The following is a 27,859-nucleotide window of genomic DNA, read 5'->3' as shown; positions in this document are numbered from 1 at the left end:
AGAGTGTTTGAGTAGGTTCCTTGACACCCGCAAACCAAGAGGGAGTTCAGACCAGGGTTCTGACTCCAGAGATCTTAGCCAAGCGCTGATAGGGCACGTGTGTGTTTAAGCATGCTAAGAGTGAGCGAGAAATCCAACCCAGGGTATGCCTGATAAGGCGGTCGTAAGTGGGCATACGATTATGAAGTAATTTCCAGCAAACCATCGAGCGACGAACCGGAATAAAATGTTCCCAGATCCAAGAACCCCACAACACCTTCGAAAAGCTATGACCATAATGAGCAAAGGGCAAGAGCAGCAGTGACCTTCCCATGTAAAGAAGGTTTCCAAAATCTGGTATCGGCACCCCCAATCGGCGCCATAAGAATATCACAAACAATCTTGGGAAAGAAATTCACAAAGCTCTTAGTGAAATGCCAAACCCCATCGAATAAATAATCCGCAACAGTCTGAGTCAGAGATTACTTCATAAAAAAAGGAATCCCGCAGACGTCAGCCAACCGATATCCAAGCCAGTCATCAAGCCAGAACAGAGTGGAAGAACCATCCCCAATGTAGCAGAAAGAGTTAGAAACTAACTCTCCAACCTCCTCCCGAAGCCCGAACCAAACCGAAGACGACACCACTTGCTTAGTTCTACAAGAAGAAGTCAAATACCTACTTTTCAGAATGTCAAAACCAAAGTTTTGCCCCTTAATAACCTTCCAAGCCATCTTCATGAGAAAACATCTATTCATGGTCTTGAAAGAGCGAATTCCAAGACCACCTTCCGCCGTGATCGAGCAAACTCTCTCCCAGCTCACGGAGCAAGAAGGCTTTTTCTGAGTATCCCCGTTCCAAAAAAAATTACGACACCGGGCATCCAAATTCTTGAGAAGGGCTCGGGGCCAGCGATACACCATCATAGAATGAGTAAGAGAACTACTAATCACCGAATTAATTAAACAAAGCCGCCCAGCTATCGAGAGTTGCACCACTTTCCAGCGTGCAAACTTGCTAATGATATGATCATGAATAGGTTGAAGATGTGAAGCCTTGATTTTTCCACGAACAATTGGCACCCCCAAATAAGTAAAAGGGAAAGATCCATTAGAAAGAGGCAACGCCCTCAACACCTGTCTCTTAACACTAGTGGAAACTTTCTCAGAAAAGAATATTTGCGACTTATCAGGACTGAAAATCTGACCCAACATATTGCCATAATAATCAAGAATTTTGCGCAACGTAATAGCATTTGACTCCATAGCTTTGCAGAAGACCAAAATATCGTCCGCACAAAATAAGTGCGTAGGGAAGGGGGTACCTCTGTTGAACATCATAGGGACAAGATGGCCAGAATTGACACAATTATGAAATAACGAGCTGAGGGCATCCTTCACAATTCCAAAGAGGATCGGAGAAAGAGGATCGCCTTGGTGCACCCCTCTGGAACAGCCAAAATAACCAAATAATTTCCCATTATAAAGAATGGAAAGATGGGCCGAATGTAAAATCACCCTGATCGAACCAATAAACCGTTGGCTGTAACCACACACCGTGAGGACATTGATCATGAAATCCCATCGAAGAGTGTCGAAAGCCTTCGAAATATCAATTTTACAAGCCATGTTCTGACCCCCAGCCATCCGACTAGGGCTGTCAAAATGGGCCAAAAATGGCCCGGCCCGATGGGCCCGCTCGGCCCGCCCGTAGTTTTGGCCGGGCTGGGCTAGGATTTTCAAGGCCCAAAAAAAACCGGGCCTCCCTGGCCCGACCCATGCGGCCCGCCGGGTCACCCGGCCCGCGGGCCAAAAAGCCCGCCGGGCTTTCGGGCCTAAATCGGCCCGTCAATATAGAAGGTGAAAATTTCAAAAATTTATATCTCATCCCAAATTCCAATGGACCTAACCCAATCTAAGTCCATTTCTTCAATTGACGACAATAACAAGTCGAAGTCTAACTTAGGATTTAAATTAGCAATCAACAATCAATATTAAATTATTTTTACTTGAAAGATTTATTTAATTTTGGTGGTTGTTATTTGATTCCAGTTGATTTGATTACTGTATTAATTAATTTGTGAATAAATTGTTTTCAGTTTTTGTTGTTTTTGCAATTAGTTTTTGTTTTTTATTTGTATTCATATTGTTTACATTTAGTTTTAGTCATATTTGTTTACATTTAATTTTAGTCAATTACGTAATTTAGATGTATATTATTTAAGGCCCTTTTTGTTTCATCGAATTTGTCTTCAATTTTTTTCTTTAAATTTGATTTAATTTATTAATTTTTAGAACTAAATATATATATATATATATATATAATATATATATATATATATTATTTTATCAATTTTTGGCCCATTTTGGCCCGGCCCGGCCGGCGGCCCGTATAGGGCCGGGCTGGGCTTCAATGTTCAAGGCCCGCTGAAATTTAGGGCCGGCTCGACCCGGCCCAAAAAATTGCCTAGGTCCGCTGGGTTGGGCCGGGCCGGCCCGGCCCGCAAGGTTTGACAGCTCTACATCCGACTCATGCAATTAACCTCCTCTGAACTAAGAGTTATGCAGTCATGTATTGAACGCCCACTAATGAAACCAAACTGATTCTTTGAAACAACCTGAGCAACAACCTCACTGATCCGAGTCGCCAAAACCTTAGAGATAATTTTGAAGAGGAAATGTCACGACCGGTCCTAATTAAGGATAATTAAGCCGGGAAATCGTGGCTAATGGAGGGAGATTAGAAGCGGGGTAGAAAGGGGAATAATCAAACAAGAAAGGATCGTATTTCATCATTGTTAACAACATAGATATCTATAATATAACAGAGTTTTTGTCGTATAGACTCAAATAACTAACAAGTTCGGATAACTCCGACTTATCCAAAATAACATAAAACTTCTGAGTACGCAGCGGAATAAGGTTCTGATTACATGTATGAAGACATGTAACCCTAGAGTTCATTAATACATAATAAGACAAAAGAGTCCCGCTCGTCACTTCATCACCATCGGCAGCTGCTCAACCTGCACATTTAGAAATATATGCAGGGCTTGAGTACAAAAGTACTCAGTGGGCACGTATGCCTAAGTATAAAATACATGCTTCAAAACTGTAAATTGTCATGCCATAATAAACAGTACAGCAAGGGAGTTTTTCGCTAAAAGGCCCAAGCTTACTAAATTCATTTGTGATTCTTAAAGTTCGACTGCAGTCTAAGTTCTCTTGTAATCTATCATATCTGGAACTTTGTGCCGGAGAGGTGGCCACCTCTCACGGTCACTTGACCGGATATGATAGATTACAAGAGAACTTAGACTGCAGTCGAACTTTAAGAATCACAAATGAATTTAGTAAGCTTGGGCCTTTTAGCGAAAAACTCCCTTGCTGTACTGTTTATTATGGCATGACAATTTACAGTTTTGAAGCATGTATTTTATACTTAGGCATACGTGCCCACTGAGTACTTTTGTACTCAAGCCCTGCATATATTTCTAAATGTGCAGGTTGAGCAGCTGCCGATGGTGATGAAGTGACGAGCGGGACTCTTTTGTCTTATTATGTATTAATGAACTCTAGGGTTACATGTCTTCATACATGTAATCAGAACCTTATTCCGCTGCGTACTCAGAAGTTTTATGTTATTTTGGATAAGTCGGAGTTATCCGAACTTGTTAGTTATTTGAGTCTATACGACAAAAACTCTGTTATATTATAGATATCTATGTTGTTAACAATGATGAAATACGATCCTTTCTTGTTTGATTATTCCCCTTTCTACCCCGCTTCTAATCTCCCTCCATTAGCCACGATTTCCCGGCTTAATTATCCTTAATTAGGACCGGTCGTGACAGAGTGGTATCAGAGCAGTTCATTTGCTCTGAACCCTAGAGTTAATAAATTTTTCTAGTATGATCACTAGTATGAAAGAGTCAGTCGGCAAAAACTCAGCACTTCATCACATTGCTATGCTCAACAGAAAGGAATGCAACAGAAAGTTTTGAATGTTGAAGTTTATATTTCGCCTTGATGCAGATGTTGATTTTACTTATGCCTTTTTATGGAGATGTTACTCAATGAACTTAGATGCGCTAAGGATGCATGATCACTGTTATGAACACAACAATAGAAGGAATTTAGCAAGAACATTTTTGCTTTTCTCTGTAAATTGAGGCGATGAGTAAGTTACAAAGTTAGTGAACCAGACGAGAAATCAACAAACAAAATACAATGGGGAGTAAAGAAAAGTGTCACACACGAGATAGTGACACGGGCATAGATCTTCGTTCGGATTATTCACGCGAGGCGGATACCGAATCAACTATTGCCTTAATCAGAGTATAGTGGGAACACTTTTCATAGTAATAAGAATACCCTACATAGTTTGGAAACTGCAACATAGCGGAGTTATCTCTTTTCAAAAACCTAGTTAGTACTAGTTGCAGCATATTTAAGACTTCACGAATTATATTCGAGTCTAGTGTTAGGCTATTATGATTATAATACCGTGGTTTGAATTTCGAGACCTCAAGTAGAATTATTACCTTACTGTTGTAGATATGTTTGAACCCTACTATTTTTGCCACCTATTTTGATATTCGTGAGTTTGATTATGCGACCTTCATGTATAGATGGCAAGGATGCGCTTTACCAGACGACGGCCGTTGCGTCGAGATGCTAGTCCGGATACTATCAGGAACTCATATTTTACTTATCGCCGATGCCACGGTGATGACTTAGGCCAATTCTTGGCCGGCTTCCATCGACACTGGGTCGCTGCAAGAGACCATGGGATATCGGACTATGACGGAATGGAGCGGCTAATAGATTTGCTGCCATCAGAATGGCAGGGATGGGCGAGGATGATTTCCGCTCACTACATCACTCGTTTTGGCAGGTCCTATGATTTGCATTATGACTTCTCTGGATTTACTGCTGAGATCCAGGCACAATTCACTCGTTGGGGAAATGCTCCTCGAGGGCCGTATACACGTCCGGGAGACCTTGCTCGAGTCGGAGTACCTTCGCCCGACGAACTACTGGACCCACTTCCGGAGCCGACTCCACCAGCAGCCCCTATCTTAGGGCAACCCAGGAGGCACGACGCTGAGGCAGGCCCCTCTAGGCCTCAAGCCTACAGAGATTTTCCACCTGGCACGGGTTCAGTGCCATTAGTCTGTGAGCCACCATTGTCATCGAGGCAGTTGAGCAAGGCAGAGATAACAGCCGCTATGGTCGACGTTGACAGAGTCTTAGCCGATACCATGGATTTCCTCAATAAGGGAAAAGCCCCGGCCATGGACGACCGCCCAACTCTTCGAGTCACCTTGAAGATGATTCGCTCAGCCATCATTGGCCAGGCAGCAGGTGAAGGAGGGGGTGAGTCGCACCCATCTGGCGGAGAAACAGATGAGGACCCAGAGGAAGATCCGGAAGAGGATCCAGAGGAAGACAGCCATGCCCCGACCCAGGGATCGTGTACCCGATCTTCTTAGACCGGTTTATATATATATCTAATAGGATGATATTTAAATATTCCAGAAACATAGATTGTTCTGATGCTTTTGTATGCCATGTGTCGGCATAGACTTTTGACTAGTATTAGGACGGAGACGCGAAACCTTGAGACGTTCCGTGACTGAGTAGTTTTTGTAATGGCTCACTAGGTAGCCAGTTCATCATGTGTGGTACTTAGATAGATCTTTGAATCTAGATTTTATGATGATGTAAAGTCCTCATTGAGGCAATTTTCCCTATGTTATATATGGTGATCTTATTGGTTTTTCGCAGCAAGTCGTTCCGCTATGTTTTATTTATATATTCGCTTAAGTTTTAGCAAAAGCAGAACTCGATGAGTTAAAGAGTAACTATAGAAATGATAGTATGACCTTATTGTTTTTTTTTAATGCGCTGACAACTTGTGTTTAACCCAATAGAATGCCGCCAAAACGAGGACGACCAAGAGGAGGGGGCAGGATTCCCCGAAATGAAAGAAGAGGCCCAGAAACAGGGCCAGAACCAGAACCCGAAATAGTTCAACCACCTGTTCAGCCAGAACGACGGATTGAAGAATTATTCTTGCGACAGAACCCACCTACCTTCAACGGGACAGGAGACCCGGCAGAAGCTGAAACTTGGGTTCGCGCTATTGAGCGCATTTTCAACTTCCTGCGTTGCACCGACCAAGAGCGCCTGACTTGTATGTCCTTTCAGTTGACTGGGTCAGCTGATTTCTGGTGGGAAGCACGGATGAAAACGATGACAGCAGAGCAGTTAGAAAACCTGACTTGGGAACAATTCAAAGCCAGTATATATGACAAGTATATACCCAAGAGCTACCGCAAGAAGAAGGAAGCTGAATTTTACAATCTAAAACAAGGGAAGATGTCGGTAACTCAATACGACAGGATGTTCTGCGATATGTCTAGATATGCGCCGGAACAAGTTGACACAGATGAAAAGATGGCTGAAAAGTTTTGTGCCGGTCTGAGGTACGAAATTAGGATGGCTTTGGCAAGCCACGGAGGATTGTCTTACACTGAGTCGCTCAGCCGAGCGTTAGACATTGAGGCAGCCATGCCAGGAGAAAGACTTGCAATTGTACCTGCGCCAGCACCTCCACATGATCAAAGTTATAATCAGAATTTCAAAGGAAAGAGGAGATGGGACAACAGTAACCCGAACCAAGGCGAGAAGAGGCCATGGCAGGGACGGGTCTTCCAGTCACAGGGCTATGGAGGCCAGAGTGCACCGAAACAGATGGGAAATAACCAACAGAGAGCCCCACATTGCCCCAAATGTAACAAAAATCATGTGGGAATCTGTAAGGCCGGCAGTGATAGTTGCTATATCTGTAACCAGAAGGGGCACTATGCAAACCGGTGCCCGAATAAGCAACATGGAACGGGTTCAAGACCAAACACACCTATCCAGGCTCCGCATCTGCGAGCAATCCAAGCTTTGCCCCAACCATACCCAAGGCAGCAACCACAGTATCAGCAGCCACAGCAGCACCAACAGCTACAGCACCAACCACAACCTCAACAACCATATCAGCAACAGGCCCGCCAACAACAGCAGCGCCAACAGAAACAACATGAAAAACCTCGTCATGCTAGAGCCTATGCTATGAGACAGAAACAGCCCGAGAACAACCAGGGAAACCTGGCAGGTATGGGCATGCTACTCAATACTCCTGTTGTACTTCTATTTGATACGGGCGCATCGCATACTTTCATTTCAAGTACATGTGTTGACACATTAAAACTTAAAATGGAAAGAGCTGACCAGGAGTTGAGTATATCATCACCTATAGGAGGGATGACGACAGTAGATCATGTGTGCTTGAACCTAGAACTGAACATAGGGTCACACAAGATTGTAGTGAACAACTCTTATGTTATACCGATGGGAGATGTGGACATAATCCTAGGAATGGACTGGCTAGCCGAGAACTATGCCACCATCCTTTGTAACGAAAGACGGATATCGTTTCGACCCCCAGGAAGGGAGCCGTCACATTTCCACGGAATTAGTATGGGAAGAAGAAAGATGATCATCTCCGCCCTACAAGCAACGAAAATGATGAAGAAGGGATACCCAGCTTACCTCGTATACTTGCACGGAGAACTGGGTACTGAAAAGAGTATAGAAGATGTAGCAATTGTACGGGACTTTTCAGATGTATTTCCAGAGATTCTGCCAGGTCCACCACCGGACAGACCAATTGAGTTTACCATTGATTTGGAGCCCGGGGCAGCTCCCATTTCGAAGGCACCATACCGGATGGCTCCTAAAGAGTTGGAAGAACTCAAGATACAACTGCAAGAACTTTTGGAACTTGGATTCATTAGGCCAAGTGTATCACCTTGGGGTGCACCTGTACTTTTGTGAAGAAAAAGGATGGCACATTGAGAATGTGCATAGACTATAGGGAACTGAACAAAGTGACACTGAAGAACAAATATCCTTTACCAAGGATAGATGACCTCTTCGACCAGCTCAAGGGAGCAAGCGTGTTCTCGAAGATTGATTTGCGGTCTGGTTATCACCAGCTGAAGATTCGACCAGAAGACGTACCTAAGACGGCATTTCGAACTAGGTATGGCCACTACGAATTTGTAGTTGTGCCATTCGGGCTAACTAATGCGCCAGCCGTGTTCATGGACCTCATGAATCGAGTGTTCCATCCGTATTTAGACAAATTTGTCTTGGTATTCATAGATGACATCCTGATCTACTCGAAGAACGATAAAGACCATGAGAAACATCTGAGAATTGTTCTAGAAACGTTGAGGACAGAGCGCCTTTATGCCAAATTCAGCAAGTGTGAGTTTTGGCTCAGCGAAGTCACGTTTTTAGGACATATTGTATCATCAGAAGGGATTAAAATGGACCCTGAAAAAGTGCAAGCAGTGCGCGAATGGAAATCGCCTACTAACCCTAATGAGATAAGAAGTTTCTTAGGATTGGCAGGTTACTATAGGAGGTTTATGGAAGGATTTTCCAAAATTGCAAGGCCAATGACGCAACTACTCAGGAAGGGAATAAAATTTTCTTGGACAGAGGAGTGCGAGAAGAGCTTCCAAGAACTTAAGGAGAAGTTAACTACGGCACCAGTGTTAGCCGTCCCAACAGCTGATAAGGAATACATGATCTACACAGACGCGTCCAAAAATGGACTTGGTTGTGTGCTGATGCAAGAAGGAAGAGTGATAGCATATGCGTCACGACAGCTTAGGCCACATGAACTGAATTACCCGACTCATGATCTGGAATTAGCTGCAGTGGTGCATGCGCTGAAGATTTGGAGGCACCACCTATATGGAGTTAGGTGTGAAATATTCACAGATCATAAAAGCCTGAAATACTTTTTCGAGCAAAAGGACCTCAACATGAGACAGAGGAGATGGCTCGAACTAGTGAAGGATTATGACTGCGGTATTAACTACCACCCGGGTAAAGCCAATGTAGTAGCTGATGCATTGAGCCGAAAAACTCAATCTAGGTTGGGATGTCTCGTCACCCAAGAGAATGAGCTCATCAAAGAGTTTAGCAAAATGAGCATAGAAGTGATTAAACCACCAGGGACGATAGCAAGCGTTGTGGCAACGGTACCTAACTTGAGGAAGACGATCGTAGAAGCACAAAGAAAAGACGAGAAAATGGAGAAATTACGGGAAGCAGTAAGGAAAGGAGGAGTCAAGAATTATCAAGAAGCAGCAGATAATGCTATCATCTTTGAGGGAAGAATATGCATTCCCCACGATGATGAGCTTAAGGATAAAATCATGAGTGAGGCTCACGATACCCCTTATACTGCCCACCCTGGGAGTACTAAGATGTATCAGGACCTAAAGAAACACTTTTGGTGGGAAGGAATGAAGAGAGACATAGCGTCATTTGTGGAGAAATGCCTAGCATGCCAACAGGTGAAGGCCTTACATCAAAGGCCATATGGAAAACTACAACCGTTGGAAATCCCAGAATGGAAGTGGGAGCACATAGCAATGGATTTTGTGACCAGTTTGCCCAAAACAAAGAAAGGAAACACTGCCATTTGGGTAATAGTGGATCGACTCACAAAATGTGCTCATTTTATACCAATACCGATCACACATGGATCAGACAAGCTAGCTCAGTTGTATGTTCGAGAGATTGTACGCTTACACGGTGTACCAGTGTCGATCACTTCAGACCGAGACTCAAAATTTACTTCTAGATTTTGGATGAGCTTATAGAAGGAGTTAGGCACGAGGTTAAATTTCAGCACCGCCTTCCACCCGCAGACAGATGGGCAGTCTGAAAGGACAATTCAGACCCTCGAAGATATGTTGAGAACAGTGGTGTTAGATAGAGGTGGAAGTTGGGAAGTAGTGCTGCCGTTGATTGAATTTGCCTATAATAACAGTTACCAGGCGACTATCGATATGGCACCATATGAGGCATTGTATGGAAGAAAATGTAGATCACCACTTTATTGGGATGAAGTGGGTGAGAGAAAAGTTTTAGGACCAGACATGGTAAATGAGATGGTTGAGATAGTCCGCCAAATCAGAGGGCGAATAAAGGAAGCGCAAGATAGACAGAAATCTTACGCTGATGCACGCCGAACCGAATTACAGTTTGAAATAGGAGACAAGGTCTTCCTAAAAGTATCTCCTACCAAGGGGATAACTAGGTTTGGTGTCAAGGGAAAACTTAGGCCCCGATTCGTAGGACCTTATGAGATTTTGGAAAGAATAGGCCCAGTAGCCTATAGGTTGGCATTACCGCCAAGTTTTGGAAATGTTCACAATGTTTTCCACGTATCACAACTCAGAAAATACGTTTTCGATCCAAAGCACATAATCCACCAAGAAGAGATGATCCTTTGCCCAGACTTGAGTTATGAAGAGAGACCAGAGGCCATTCTAGATCGAAAAGTACAACAACTCAGGAATAAGGCAATCACATCAGTGAAAGTCTTATGGAGACACCACGGACAAGAGGAAGCCACGTGGGAGCTTGAAGACAAAATGAAGGATAAATACCCCGAACTGTTTTAGAAGAAATATGCAAATTTCGGGACGAAATTTTTGTTAAGAGGGGTAGTATGTAGTGACCCGCTCTTTTATATATTTTAAATCCAGTAATGAGTGTGTATTTTTGTTCATCAGTGAATGAAAACGGATATTATTCTGATATGAATTCAGCTTATGATCCTGAATTTATATTGTTAAAGCAGTCAATGATATTATTTCAGAGTTATAACTGACTTAGCAAAGTCACGTTATTTATTTAAGCGAGATGGGATATGATTTTATTTTTACTCAGGTCGTGAATTATTTCCGACTCAAGAAGTTAATTAAATCTGCGGATTTAATTTAAATATCAAAACAACGAACAAATTAAATCTACGGATTTAATTTAGATTCATTTTATAACTTATCGATTTTAGCGAGTTATCACATGTCGAAATCGAGATTTATGTAAATATACAGTATCAAGCAGAATCGAAGCCAGTATTTTATTACAGTTACTGAATCACAGAGATTTGTTTATTACAATATATATATATATATAATACTACAATCTGCTTCGATAAAACAGTATTACACGCACACAACATATTTTTACAACTACCAGTAACAATATACAATATTCCAATCACATTGATACATTGATGTCCACAACTCATAATAACATACAAAGTCATCAGTATCATTACACAAACTTTCTTTTTCGCTCCACCATGCTTTTCTCCCCATTCATACAACACCACCACTATACTTTGTCAAGCCAATTGAAGAGCAACAACTCCTCCTCACTTAGTTAACTCCAGCCAAACAACACCACATTCTTCCACCTTATTCCCATATATCAACCGCAATTAATGGAGAGCAACAACTAATCATTTCAGCTATTTTCAATTTGCTCAATACCCCAACAATTGAAGGAGTAGAGAGATAACCTTCATTCATTACTCTGCCAAGTTCAAAGGGGTAAGCCATACTTCAACTCTCTCTAGCTCTGCCATGTATTCCTCCTGCATTATTAAGGGGAACATCATATGATTCTATTTCAGATTCTATCAGCTTCATTTAAACCAACGACAATCAGCCAACCAACAAGCTAGATACTCAAGGTATTTATGCGACCTCAGTTATTCAATCCAGTTTGCATTCATACCATCAAACATGATCAGATTCAAATGATAGATGGCAATAAGCTTGATAAACTTAGCAAAGTTACATACTCTATATGAAATAGCATTAGTTACTTTCCTGTTGTATTCATATCTATAGAGCTCATAACAATCCACATATGCGAACTCATGATTTATGGCATTTCACGAAAGTAGTATGATTCATACATTGAGATATTACCACTGTACAACCAAAGCCATAAGAGCTCCCATCATGTAGCAACATGAATCGAAATACAATAGCAGGGGATAGAACAAAAACTTAGCTTAAGGAATAGGGTCGACTGCCCTGTTTAGTCGAGCTCAAGGAAGACGCAACAACGTCGAACCAGGGCGGTGAACCGGAATTTCAGAAGCGGCGCCTACGGTCGCCTCGACCTCGCTGGATTCAAGAGCAGCGGCGGACGAGCAGCAGCAGTCGGCGCTAACCACCGGTACCGAGCCCGAGCAGCGGCTGCCCGGCAGCGGCGACCTCTTCCTTTCTGGAATTAGGACAGCATCAACGGCGTTGATGGAGCCCGCGTCGGCAACCGAAGCCGATCAGAGACGATGGCGGCTGAACAACTGAAGAAGATAAAGCTGACGCCGATTAGATCTTGGCCGAAAGAAAGAGAGGCCGGCGCCCACCGATTCCATGGTTGAGACGAGGGAAGAAACGGCTACGACCGGCGCCGGCTGAATCGCCGGATCCCAGACGGAGGTGCGGCAGCAGCAAGGACTCCCGGAGGACTAGGGCTTGCCCTGTGGTCTCGAGCGTACTATCGGAGAGAGACAGCAGCAGAAGCTTGGCCGGCGCGGCCTCGCCGGAGCCGTTCGCGGCGGAGCTCGCGTAGAGCGGGCGAGAGAGAGAGAGATGTCTTGGGCGGCTGTGATTGAGGTAAATGAGAGAGGGCAGCGGCGAGTTTGAGAGAGAAAAAAATGAAGGACCGACAGTTGAGAAGATAGAGATAGTGGGCTATGATTGGGCCTTGTTTTTTTTCAGTTGGGCCGAATTTTTGAAGATTTGGGCCTCTTCATTTATTTTACTTGGGCTTCCTCTTTTAATTGTTTTGGGCTCTCTTTATAATTCATAAATTGGGCCGATTTTAATTACTGTATGAGCCTCTAATTTTAATTTAAGTTGGGCCTAATTTATTTTATTCTACAATTGGGCCTTCGATTTTTAATTCTTTTGGAGCTTGATTTTATATTATTTGGGCTTCCATATAGTAAATTCGAACTGGGCCATTTCCTTATGAAATTTGGGTCGAATTATTTTTAAAGTTTAGGCTTCAATTGTTTTAAAAGAATTGGGCTGAGATATAGTTATTAATGGACTATTATTCCAAATCCCAATTATATTGTTTGGGCTCGAATTGTTTTAATTGTTTTGGGCCAAAGACTTTTAAGATGGGCTTTAATTCTTTTAAAAGATTGGGCTTGAATTAATTTAAGGAATTGGGCTTTGTCTTTTAATTCTTTGGGCTGCTGTACCATATCAACTGGGCCGAGTTTAAGCTCAGAATAATTCATTCTATTCTTGGGCTAATTTTAAATTTTTGGACTGAAATTTTATTTAGTTGGGTCTTACATGATTTATTTAATTGAGCCCAACTATTCATTATTTAATCATTTGGGCCAAGAATTATTTAATTACTAAACCAATGAATTATTTCAATTGGACCTTTCATTTTAGCTATCCAGGCCCATTTCTGTTTAATTAATTATTGGGCTACCTTATGTTGAGCCTTTTAATTATTCGAACTCATAACATTTCAAATTCTCATTATTAAGCCCGGTTAATTATGAGTTTATAAAACGAATAAGCTGAAATATTTAATTATTTTCTATCGACTACGAGGAGTGGGATTTATTTAATTGGCGGATTAGAACACCTGAAGCGAACGGATTATTTTAGTTAATTACTTAACCACGCAAGATGAAACCTAGTTGGTATTTATTTGATCCGATAGTGAGGATTAATAGTAGTAATTCTCTAATATCATCTCGGAGTAATAAATCATGCATAAAGATCATGCATAATTAATTCTGTATTCTCATTATTTGAGGATTTTACTCGAGCAATATCTTATTTATATTCTCGTAATAAAGGTCAAGCACGAGATTAATAATCAGTCAAGGAGCTACTGTACCACAAAAAGTTTCTAACAGGTGGGCATTACTTTCATATATATCAAATGAGTTTAAATGTTACGTTCAAGCAAGTTATTTCATGATTAAATTAATTGAAGTTATTTCAAATAATGTCTTGCCATAAAATATTTAAATTTCAGTATGATATCTATCTGATGTGACTTTTATCATGTAATCGAATTCGGGTCTTGAGCAGTTGATAGCTATCCTGCCAGGGCTAGTGTACACCAGTGACCGTGAGTCATCTAGCGGGTTGGCCGGTCAAGTGACCGTGAGAGGTGGCCACCTCTCCGGCACAAAGTTCCAGATATGATAGATTACAAGAGAACTTAGACTGCAGTCGAACTTTAAGAATCACAAATGAATTTAGTAAGCTTGGGCCTTTTAGCGAAAAACTCCCTTGCTGTACTGTTTATTATGGCATGACAATTTACAGTTTTGAAGCATGTATTTTATACTTAGGCATACGTGCCCACTGAGTACTTTTGTACTCAAGCCCTGCATATATTTCTAAATGTGCAGGTTGAGCAGCTGCCGATGGTGATGAAGTGACGAGCGGGACTCTTTTGTCTTATTATGTATTAATGAACTCTAGGGTTACATGTCTTCATACATGTAATCAGAACCTTATTCCGCTGCGTACTCAGAAGTTTTATGTTATTTTGGATAAGTCGGAGTTATCCGAACTTGTTAGTTATTTGAGTCTATACGACAAAAACTCTGTTATATTATAGATATCTATGTTGTTAACAATGATGAAATACGATCCTTTCTTGTTTGATTATTCCCCTTTCTACCCCGCTTCTAATCTCCCTCCATTAGCCACGATTTCCCGGCTTAATTATCCTTAATTAGGACCGGTCGTGACAGGAAATTCGAAAGCACAATCTGTCTCAAGTCAGCCACAGTGGAAACCACATCCTTCTTGGGGATAGGAATAAGCGTGTTAGAATTACAGCCCTGAGGAAGGTACGATCGAGTGAAGAAAGTAGTCACCGCTTCCCAAATGTCTACCTTAATATTATCCCAGCAACTATGATAAAATTTTCCCGAGAAACCATCTGGGCCAGGCGAACTGTGAGCATCCATCTGAAAAATAGCAGCTATGATCTCTTCTTCATTAGGGATCCGAGAGAGCAAATCGTTAGCATGGACAGAGACAACGTGATCCATGTTCGCCTCTATATCAACAATATCCGCCTGAGCAGCGGCCTGCTTCGTGAACAAGTTCGAGAAAAAGTCCACAATGTGACTGCCGATGATATCTTGATCTACACACGCCACTCCGTCAATCATCAAATGAGAAATAATGTGAGGCTTGCGTCTGAACTTGATCATATTATGAAAGAACTCCTTGTTTCGATCCCCATCCTACAACCAGGTGGCCCGACTTTTTTTATTTTAGAAGAGCACTTTTACGAGACAGCACCGTGTTAATATTAGCCTGAGCAGCAACCTCAGCATCAAACAAGTCCTCCGTGTAGCCCTCCATCGCAATTCTACCCTGAATATTTAACAAATCCTGCTGCCTCTCCATAATAATCGAATCCACATGCCCAAATGTAGATTTATTCCAAACACGAAGCTCCTTTTTCAGCCTTTTGAGCTTGGCCATGACCTTATAAATAGGACAAGTAAACTCTGCTGAACTCTCCCAGGAATGCCGCACCATAGCCAAGAACTCAGGATAGAGAGTCCATATATCCAAAAACCAAAAAAACCGTTTGAAATTCTGATCAAGCTAACAAGAAATAACAATCGGAGAATGATCCGAGGTAATCCTGGGAAGAACCTGAGTAAAAACCGATCGCCAGTCCGTAGCAAACCCCTCCGAAAAAAGAACACGATCCAACATAGACTCCACATGAGATGGCATAAAACACCGACCCGACCACGTGTATTTCAGCCCCACCGTAGGAGACTCAATACATCCAAGAGCATCGATGAAATCACAAAACTCAACACAAGCCGCAACATTGGGTCTGCAATTACTACTTCTTTCATGAGCCCCTTTTACCGCATTAAAGTCGCCCATAACCACGTAATTACTCACAGCAAAAGAAAGAATATCCATCCACAGGCCACGTCTCTCCTGGAAAGAGGAGGAGCCATGCACCACGACCATTCTAAAATTCCGAGCACCCCACCTGCAATCAATAATCACCACTTGGCCCGAAGCAAAAACCACATCAGTACGAACATCGAGATAGGAAAAGATCCAAATATTAGAGCACATATTTAATCTTGAATTCTGAAAGCAAGAAATAAGATTAAGAGACTTCCAGTAGCTGTGAAGAACATTATGAAACACCATTTTGGGTTTGATAATGCCCACCAACATCGGAAAAAAGGAGCGACAATGCTCATTTAAAATTAGTTTAGATTCATCCGAAAGGCCTCGGGCGTTCCAAACTAACATATTCATTAAAAACAAATTAGGTTTTCGTGGCGAGAGCATCTGCCCTCTCCACTTCAGCTGCCCAGGTCTTAGCTCCCACATTAGACATCACTTTCGAACTTGTAGAATCGTCAGAAGCTATCACATAGTCCCGTGGATGACCTCCTGCCTCCCAAGCCTTATAGAGTTGTTCCTTAATAGTCTCCACCGACTCCAGGTTTGGCTCAACACGTAAATTTGGAGGCCGGCGCAGCCTTGTTTTGATATTATCCCCACTCGGAATTTGCTTTCTATCATTCTTCAATTGCCCTAGAGGCCTCCTACTTTTTTTAACCAAAGGAATATAAGCTGTCTTTATTTAGAACAGTATCAGCAGCTCGCTGCAATTTCATCTCATGATCTAAACGGTTTGACAGTCGTAGATTTGGCATAATCATCCAAACGCAAATCAATTCCCCGAACATTCTCAGAGCCTTCCAAAATCTCCTCCGATTGCGCAATTTTGCTGCTACACATCCTCCATTCCAGCAGCCAGAATCTCCACTATTTTTTTCTCAGCAACGATAATCTCACGGCTGACCAGAGCTGTTGTAGCTTCCGGGTTAGCTTCCATCTCCAACTTCTCAACTTCCTCTTCTTCAGAATCCGTGGCATCAGCCTCTTGTCTCCTTTCCACATTGAGATCCTGAACCGGTACAGTGCAAGCTTCTAACGAATCCGCCCCCGACAACTCTTTAGTTCCATGTTCCTGAAGGGCAGTCAGCACCTCGAACCTATTATTAGAAACCTTGTTCTCTGCCCTCGCATGCTCCATTGTTTTTGGCAGCCATGAAGAAGAAGGCTTCAGTTGAGTAACAGTTTTGGCCACCATAGCACCATCTTTTCCCGTAGACTCCTGCATCTTGGTCTTGCCTTTTGGATCCCTCTTGTTACATTTAGCAATGTCATGTCCAGTGATTTTGCACTTAGTGCAATAAAGAGGAAGTTGTTCATACCCAATATCCACATGAAACGAACGATCAGGGCAATTGATCGACACGAAATCCGGAAGCGACAGCGCCAAATCCACTTCTACAAGTACTCGCGCATAATGTCCAACATCTTCACCCGCCGTTGCTCCATCAACTTTGATAGGTAATCCAATTGAGCCGCCAATACTCGAGATGATTTCTTTTGTCCAATACTCCACAGGGAGGTAATAAATACGCATCCAAACTTGGCAGATAGAAGAAATTTCCTATACAGATCGAAGTTCCTTTCCCATTCACGTATACGCAGCACCCCAGAAGCAACGTTCCACATGCTACGACTTTTGACCAAAGTTTTATCTTCAACAGTAGTGAACTTGATGGTATAAAATCCCTTGCTCATGGGGATCAACTGCCAGTCAGAGTTGACATGCCAGAGCGCTTGGAGTTCTCTTTTCAAATCCTGCACCAACTTAGGTTTTTCTCCCTTGCGTAACAAAAGCCTCCCAATAAGAGCATGTTGTTGAAGTTTCTTAACCCTATCTTGGTACATCTTCTTTGGAATTTTTAAAGTAATCACCCCATTATTCGTTTCCGGACGTAAGATAGCAAATCGATGGACTAGAACGTTCGGTTTCCGCATAGCCTGCAGATTGATAATGTTAGCGCAAGAAGCACGACCGCCCCCAGCCTCATGACGACCTCCAAACTGAGCAGCAGCAGCCGTTGTCAGGGTACCTGCCGTAGATTCAGCGTTCAAAAGTTGCAGCGCAGACCGAGTCGGAACTGGGGTCAAGCTCGCCGGCGCAGATGGATTAGCAGCCCTATCATCACTCTCCGAAACCCTCGCAGAAGGAGAGTTTCATTGCAGCGGCGGCGTATAGTTATTAGAGATGGGAGGCAGATTCAAACGGGAATTGTCAGCCGCGACAGACGGCCGAGTCACCAGGGGAATCATCGGAGGCGGCACGGTCACCATTGTGTACGTGTTATATTTAGTTGTTCATGATCTGATTATATTTTTTATTAATGTATTTTATGTATTTATTTATGGTTCTCAGTTCTCACGAAATCAAAACATAAGCTGAACACAAACATAATCTGGATCTGTTGTCAGTAAACTTTGAAATAATCGAATAATCTCGGACTTTCGCCTGATCCTTTACCTATATATAGGGTGTAGTTCTAGACAGAACTACATTATTTGTGAGAATGTGAGAACCATCAAATCTAATGCATCCACTGTAAAAATTAATGCATTCGCTGTTAAAATTAATGCACTTAAAAATATAAAAAAAATTGCTCCCTTCAGGATTCGAACCCAGGGTCTGCATTCATCCAATAAGATGATGCATCCACAGTAGATCTTGATGATCGAATGGCTGAAAATGGTTCTCCGTTCTTCTTTTATTTAGTGGTTCTTTCTTGAACATCTCCCTATGTATATATATATATATATATATATATATATATATATATATATATATAAACTATGTATCTATTTAAGTTTTTAAGCACAAGAGGAAGCTATTGCGTTGTCTGAAGTCACTGACCATACGAGGAAGCCCCGTCACTTAGTGAGACAGTCGGCTCCCATCCGAGGAGCTTCTTTGCCCTCGAGATGTCTTGTTTTCTCTTATGTGGATCATCCTCATTGTTTGGTCTGAACTCAATCTTTGCATTTGGATTTATTGTGTCTTGCACTACCTATTTACATATGCAAAATCAAAACATACACATCCCAACTGTCTTAAACATAATCCTTTTCAAATTAGGACACTTTTTTCAACTGTCTTGGGTGAGGTCAACCTCACCCCATGAGACGGGTCGGGGCGCAGGTCTGGCGGGTTAAGGTGTAGGATGGGCGGGTCTGGGCTCGCATATAATATATAAAAACTATTTCCTCCTTAATAATTAAATTAAATGTGGTATAGTGGTTGGGGAAAGTTTTCCCTTTCTTATTTACTAGAGTTTGAATCTTCACTACAGCATTTTGTAGTGTTTCATTTTTTTGCGTTTTGTTTTACCTTTTGTTTTGGTTTTTTTTTGAGTTTTTTCTATTTCCCTTTTTGCATTAGCGTTTTTTGTTTTTCTTATTGCGTTTATTTTTTTCCTTTTTTTCTGTTATAAATGATTCTTTTTGCATTAGCGTTTTTAGTGTTTCTTATTTCATTTTTTTTTTCTGTTATTACATTTATACTGTATTTTATTTTTTTTGTCATATCAATGGTTAGTTTTTATTACAATAATAATTACTTTAGTAAAGTGTTTTATTTATTTTCTTTTGCTTTTTCGTTTAATTTTTTCTTTTTAACATTTTATATATACTTTTTTTCATTTATTTCATTTTTTAAAAAAAAATACCTTTATTCATATCAATGTTTATTTTTTCTTACAACTATAATTACTTGACCAAGTCATTAAAATTACAAGTTTTCGTAAGTAAAAATAACATTTTTTTGAAAAAAGTAATAATTTTGAAATATTACAGTTCTTCCTATGAATAATTACTTTTTATGAAGACAATAGTTACTTTTAATAAGTATAAAATATACATTTGTTAACACTTAGCACAAATATATACTTATATTAATATAAGTATTTCCTGTCATTCTATATTTTGTAATTACCTGAACACTGAATACTAAACCCTAAATAGTGAATACTAAACCCTAAACCTTGAATACTAAACCCTAAATAATGAATACTAAACCCTAATGAAAATATTTACTTTTATGTAGTCTAACATATACATTTCTTTGTACAAATGTATACTTATGTTTCTATAAGTATTTCATGTCATTCTATATTTTGTAATTACCTGAACACTGAATACTAAACCCTAAACCTTTAATACTAAACCTTAAATAATGAATACTAAACCCTAATCCTTGAATGCTAAACCCTAATGGAAATATTTATTTTTATGAGTCTAACATATACATTTCTTTGTACAAATGTATACTTATGTTTCTATAAGTATTTCCTGTCATTCTATATTTTGTAATTACCTGAACACTGAATACTAAACCCTAAATAGTGAATACTAAACCCTAAACCTTGAATACTAAACCGTAAATAATGAATACTAAACCCTAACCCTTGAATGCTGAACCCTAACGGAAATATTTACTTTTATTTAGGCTAGTATATACATTTCTTTGTACAAATGTATACTTATGTTTCTATAAGTATTTCCTGTCATTCTATATTTTGTAATTACCTAAACACTGAATACTAAACCCTAAACCTTGAATACTAAACCCTAAATAATGAATACTAAACCCTAATGGAAATATTTACTTTTATGTAGTCTAACATATACATTTCTTTGTACAAATGTATACTTATGTTTCTATAAGTATTTCCTGTCATTCTATATTTTGTAATTACCTGAACACTGAATACTAAACCCAAACCTTGAATACTAAACCCTAAATAATGAATACTAAATCCTAATCCTTGAATGCTAAACCCTAATTGATAATATTTACTTTTATGAGTCTAACATTTACATTTTTTTGTACAAATGTATACTTATGTTTCTATAAGTATTTCCTGTCATTCTATATTTTGTAATTACCTGAACACTGAATACTAAACCCTAAATAGTGAATACTAATGTAATACCCCGTTTCCACGAGCTAAGTTTAGAATAATTTTGAACTTAGAATTTAGATGATTCACGCCGGATTGAGAAAAAGAATTTTTTTTAATTCCAACAAAAATGATTTACAAAAGCATTTGTAAATTTAGTCATTTAATTTATATGCATTGCATATTTATTTGATTAAGCATTCAAGCATTCCATGAGTTGGGATTTATTTTCTTTTGGGCCTTATGTTTATTTACCTTTGGTTGATAAATGGGAGCCCAAACCAATCTTGACAAAGCCCAACCCATCTTGATTCCTAGATATTTTTTCTCCATCTCCACCGCCTCACTATTTCCCCTCTTCAAATATATCTATCTCCTCCGCTGCTCACGTAAATCATTCCCCCCTGTCATTCACGCATTTCTCTCTCTCTTTCCAACCGAAGAGAACTTCAAGAACAGCAACCAACGATTCACCCAGCAATTCAAGCCAAGGTTTCACCTTTAACTTTTGCTTCTTCACTTCACTTTTCGATCTTTAAACCCAAATATTCATGTTCATGTATTTGTGTGTTTATACGAAATTTTATAATTGTAGCATCATAACTGTTAAAGGAAAGGATAAAGGTAGAGTCTTGTTTTGGTTTGGCTGTGTTGGGTCTGAGATGCCGAGTCGGAGGGGATTGTTGCTGTCGACGGCGACCTCGTCATCTGTCGCCGGAGTAAGACGAGAGTAGAGGAGAGTGAGGGTGGCGGCCGTGGCTTGCTGCGGTTGCCGAAAACAGAGGGAGGTGACGGCGCTTCGCCGTTGCCAAGGGGGTGATCGGCGCGAACTGTACTGTTAGGCTGAGAAAGAAAGGGGCGTGAGGTGTTCAGAGGTTGGGGGTAAAGAGCAGAGCAGAGTAGCGAGAGTGCAGAGCTAAAAAACCAGAGCTGAAAATCCAGAGCTGACCATCAGAGCTGACCGTCAGAGCTAACTGTCAGAGCTGATCACCAGAGCTGGGAAAGCCAGGGCTGGAAAGAGCAGAGCTGGAAGGCTGAGCAGAGCTGGAAGGGCTAGAGCAGAGCTGGAAGGCAGAGCAGAGCTGGAAGGACCAGAGCAGAGCTGGAAGGCAGAGCAGAGCTGAAGGCCAGAGCTGAAGGCCAGAGCTGAAGGCCAGAGCTAAAGGCCAGAGCTGAAGGCCAGAGCTGAAGGCCAGAGCTGAAGGCCAGAGCTGAAAGACAGAGCTGAACGCCAGAGCTCGAAGCCAGAGCTGGTAGAGACCAGAGCTGGTTAACGTAACAGAGCAGAACGAACTAGATTTTTGTGTTTTTTTTTAAACACTTCTTATATGCTTAAGTATGAAATGAGCCATGCATTGCATCATGTTTTAATTGGTTTTATTTATAATTCCAATTACAAAAGAAGGATGAGTAAGAATATTGTTGGTGTTCTTAACTCAAGAGAAATGTTTTCAATTATTTATTCTATAAATTTTGAAAACCCGACTAAGTGAATCATAGAATGTTAAGTACTTTACCGTGACTTGAGTTTAGATTTAAGAGGCCTATTAAGAATAGATTTCTTGTAGGTTTTGAACGTCAGGAGGATTAGCACTGCTATTCCGATTCAGAGATAAGTTAAACGACAGGCTTTGCCTAAACAGGTGGGCTTATTTTTTCCAAATGTATGATTTAGCTATTGAGCTTAAATGTTCGTGTAATATAAACTGTTTATCCAATAAAATGTTTATGTGCACTCTGCTCTGTTTAATGCTTGCCACAACGAATCAATTGAGGTTATCTTATAGCCTAACACGTTATTTGAGAATTGTGTACACCGTTAGCTGACTCGGTGGGTTGATCTCCATCGGGCACTAACTAAGAGGCGTTATAAGGGTGCTTGCTGGATGTGTTCCGAATCATGTAAAGAAAGGGCCTGCCTGGGTAGCGTCCCGAGGTCAAAAGTAAACTTGTCTGGGTTACGCCCTCAGTTCAAGTAAATGGGATAAATGGATCCATCGGTGGCTAAAAGGTCTGGGATCATAGCGAGTAACAGAAATGAGTGTGACAACTGCGCGCAAAATAAAATATATATATATATATATATATATATATATGTTATGAAATGTTTTAACATGCTTAGAAGTTCTTTCACTTTAAAACCTTCTAAGTCATGTCAAGTATGATTGGATAAACTGTTCTTCAGATTATGAAATGTTTCAAAAGTTGTAGCCCACTAAGTACATTAGTACTTAGCCCAAAAATCTTCAAATGTTTTGCAGGTTAAGGGCTGGTGCTGACGGAGCGAGCTGAGGCTAGAGTTCAACTCCTTATTTTTGACTTCCGCCGTAGAACTAGCCAGTATCTGTCTTTTGTTCCTTAACTTAAGACCTATTATGTTGCGACTCTAAACAACATATATATATATATTGTTGAGCCGAGACTTTTAATTCACAAGTATTTCATTCTAAATGTTGGTTATCTGAAGCATGACACTAAACTTGTGATCCTGAAGTTATTATGTTTGTTGATTGATTCATATCACTTGAATACCTATCTTTCTTCTTAATAATGGGCTAAGCCCGATTGTTATCCCTTTCACTCGGATTTCACAAGGTTTTTCCCTTGTTCTTTTTAAATGATGTGTCGTACCCCGGTTATAGTTATCATTTCTAGAATTGGGGTGTGACAACTAAACCCTAAACCTTGAATACGTACGAAACCACTAAACCCTAACCCTTGAATGTTGAACCCTAACGGAAATATTTACTTTTATTGAGGCTAGTATATACATTTCTTTGTACAAATGTATACTTATGTTTCTATAAGTATTTCATATCATTCTATAGTTTGTAATTACCTAAACACTGAATACTAAAACCTAAATAGTGAATTCTAAACCCTAAACCTTGAATACTAAACCCTAAATAAATACAAAATATACATTTATTGGCACAAATATATACTTATGTTAATATAAATATTTATCTTCGTTTAATATAAAGTATTATATTTTCTAAACCTTAAACCCTGAACACTAAACCATAAACCCTGAACATTAAACATTGAACACTAAATCCTAAACTCTAATAAGAATATTTACTTTTAATGCGCATAAAATATACACTTGTGCTAACAAATGTATACTTATGTTAATATAAATATCTACTTTCATTCAATATAAAGTATTATATTTCCTAAACTCGAAACCCTGAACACTAAATCATAATATGAATATTTATTTTTAATAACCATAAAATACACATTGGTTCTCTGTGGAAAAAAAGATGACGCTCTCTCCTCCCTCGCTAACCCTAGCCTCATGCCATCCTTAACCGCCGCCGCCGCCGTCCGTTCTTCCGGCAGATGGCTTCCACGGTCGTCGGTCCAGATAAGGGGGGACTCAATCTCCCCTCGGTTTCAGCCAATTTTGAAGCACTCTACTTATTCATCCCTTTCTCCGTTTCAGCGTTCTCTGCTCATGGGGTCGGGATCTTCTGCCGGAGCAGTTGCAGGTCGGCCGCGCTCGCCCGCTGCTGCTAAGGCTCCGATCGGTTCTATCGTCCCTACTTCTGTAGTCGACAACTCCTCCAAGAACCCTAACGTGCAGGAAACTAGGGTTTCTTATGCGATTGCCACAGGCAAGAAGACGGATCTGGCAGCGCATAACTTCCATGATCTCAAGCCCACGAAAGATGGTGATTAGTTCTCCCTCAAAATACCGATGGATCTTTATCTTAAGGAAGTCAAGGAATTCGAATTTGCTTTGACGGGGCGCTTGCTGCTTCGGAAAGGTGATAAGCCTCGATCAACTATGGAACTTAAACTGGAGCTTCAGGACTTATGGAGTTTAACCTCTCATTGGCAACTCATTCCGTTGGGAAAAGGTTATTTTACGCTCCGATTTACTTCGACAGCGGACTTTACGATAGCAAAGGCGAAAATGGTTTGGGAACTCTCAAAGGGGCATCTCCGACTCCGTAAATGGACCCAAAATTTTGATCCTTTTAAAGAGAACTCTCCTTTGGCGAATGTTTGGGTTCGCATACACTATCCGCCAATTGAGTATTGGAATCCACAGGTGTTCTCCGGGATTGGACGGTTTTTGGGTCATCCTTTGAAGATTGATAGAGCGACGGTGGGGCGCGAATTTGGGCAATTTGCACGCATACTAGTTGAAATGGATATGTCTCACAATCCTCCTTCTTCTCTTCTGATTGACCGCAGGGATATTTCATTTTACGTTGAATTTGTCTTCGAAAATTTACCGCTCTACTGTGATAGTTGCAAAATAACTGGTCATGCACAGGATACGTGTCGGAAAAAAGACGTGTAGAGCCGGCCTCTATGATCGACTCTACGACTGTTGAAGGTGTGCCTGAACTACCAGATCCGAAGGCACTGCCTGGCACTGAGTGACAGGTTGTTGAGAGGGGAAAGAAGCACGTGGCTTCAACGGATCTGGCCGCCGGGGCGCAACAGCGTTCTCCGGGGAACTCCTTTGCTCTTCTTTCGACGGAAGAGCAAGAAATACAGCAAGAGCAGCAACAACTCCAGGTTGTTTCGGCGGTTCAGGAGCTGCGGCCTCATAGTCCTGATTTGCCAGCTGCGGCGACGGCTCCGGATGACAAGGGGGATGATATTCAGCAGGTTGGGAGCGATGTGGAGGTGGACGAGGAGATTCAGGTTGAGATGCCGGATGGAAGCGCAGCTGAGGTTGCTTTGGGGAATGACCTGACTTCCTCAAATTTGGACCGTAAGGCTTCGGTTCTTGAGACAAGCAGCGGGAATGAGGATGCACTTGCGGCAGTGGGAATCACTTCTCATGATGGCAAGGTTTCGAACACTACTATGACGGATGATTTTGCTAGTCGTCTAGGTAGGTTAGAGGAGCAAGTTAACCAGGCCATGCAAATGCTCGCTGAAAATGTGACGCCTAAGAGACGGGGCCGTCCTCCGAAGGGGATGGAACGTCCACGTGTTCCACAGAGTTCAGAAGATACTATAAAAAATCGCCTCAGGAACGCAGTGGAAATGGGCTATAAGCCTAGAGACTTTGTCATTGATCATGGCAGAAGTGCTTGTATGCAGGTTATGAATAATATCGCCAACGGTAGATGGGCAGATGAAATGGAGTTGCAAGAGCAACACACAAATATGGATTTTCCTTTTTACTAGTTAGTTGTGTGTTTAGGGTGTTGAAGCCTTTCTGGCTTGTGAGTTCTTTTTCGTTGTTTTCTTGATCTCTTTTTTGAGTCCCGATCTCCTAGTCTGCGTCTTTGTGCTTTCATGAGATCATTTTTTCTTTTCCTTTTATATAAAACCGCATTTTAATAATACACATTGGTTCTCACAAATATATTCTTATGTTAATATAAGTATTTACCTTTATTCAATTTAAAGTATTATACATATCAATAATTATTTTTTCTTATGACAATGCTTAATTACTTGACAAAATAATTAAAAGTACAATTTCTCGCGAATAAAAATAATATTATTTTTCAAGAAAATAATTATTTCACCAAATAAATAAAACTATTTATTTCTACATTATTTCAAACCAAAGTAAATATTGTTGTGATAAAAAGTAATAATCAACATGAAGAAAAGTAATGTTTTCGAAAAATTACATTTTTTATCTAATAATTTAGAAAAATTACATTTCTTCATATCAATAGTTACTTTTTTTTACGACAATGATTACTTGAATAATATATTGATTATTTTTTCGCCATTCTATTATTTATTTCTACGTAATTCAAAATAACTATTGTTATTATAATGAAAAAAAATTATTATTGACATGAATAAATGTAACATTTTTGAAATGTTATTTTTTATCATCAATATTTACTTTTTATTACGACAATAATTACTTGATCGAATATACAAAACTACAAATTATAACGAGTAAAAATAACATTACTTATATATATATATATATATATATATATACATTAATAATTGCATTTTCTTACAATAATAATTATTTTATCAAATAACTAAAAGTATAAATTCACAAAAATAATTACTTGACCGAATAGCTAAGTTTAAAAATTCTAGCAAGTGAAAATAAAATTATTTTTCTTCACATCAATAATTGTTATTTTCACTCACGAGAACTTATACTATTAGTTATTTGCTCAAGTAATTATTGTCGTCAGAAAAAGTAATTATGGTTACGAAGAAATATAATATTTTAAAATTATTATATTTTTCACAAAAATATATAAAAAATGCAAAAGAAAAGCAGTAAAAAGAAGGGATTATAGCCAAAAAATACACGAACTTTGATAAAAGTTGCAATTTTCACCTGAACTTTCAAATTGGCCAAAATATACCTGAACTTATATTTTTTGTTGTAAATTTCACCTCGACGGAGTTCAATCATTGCAAGTTCAGGTGAAATTTACAACAAAAAATATAAGTTCATGTATATTTTGGCTAATTTGAAAGTTCAGGTGAAAATTGCAACTTTTATCAAAGTTCGTGTATTTTTTGGCTATAATCCCTAAAAAGAAATGCTAAAAAAAAAAATACTGATAATATATATATACAAAAAAAATAATGAAAACAGGAAGACAAAAAAGTAAAAATAAAAAGAAGAAAAAAGGAAACAAAAACCCAAAAAACGTAAAAAGAAAGGGAAAAGAAGAATAAAAATAAAATGGAAGGGTCGAGGTGAAATTTACAACAAAAAATATAAGTTCAGGTATATTTTGGCCAATTTGAAAGTTCAGGTGAAAATTGCAACTTTTATCAAAGTTCGTGTATTTTTTGGCTAGAATCCCTAAAAAGAAATGCTAAAAAGAAAAAAAATACTGATAATATATATATACAAAAAAAATAATGAAAACAGGAAGACAAAAAAGTAAAAATAAAAAGAAGAAAAAAGGAAACAAAAACCCAAAAAACGTAAAAAAGAAAGGGAAAAGAAGAATAAAAATAAAATGGAAGGGGGGGGGGTAAAGGGGATTCGAACCCTGTACCTTTATGGCATAAGAAAGATAGGTGACTATTACCACTGCACCAGCTCAAAATTTTATATTCATTTGTTAAAAACTCAATTATGTATATTAAAGATCTCGGGTCGGGTCAAACGGGTCAAACCCGTCTC

This window comes from Salvia miltiorrhiza, chromosome 7, assembly GCF_028751815.1.
Source record: "Salvia miltiorrhiza cultivar Shanhuang (shh) chromosome 7, IMPLAD_Smil_shh, whole genome shotgun sequence".
Lineage (NCBI taxonomy): Eukaryota > Viridiplantae > Streptophyta > Magnoliopsida > Lamiales > Lamiaceae > Salvia > Salvia miltiorrhiza.
Note: the sequence above shows the minus strand (reverse complement) of the source record.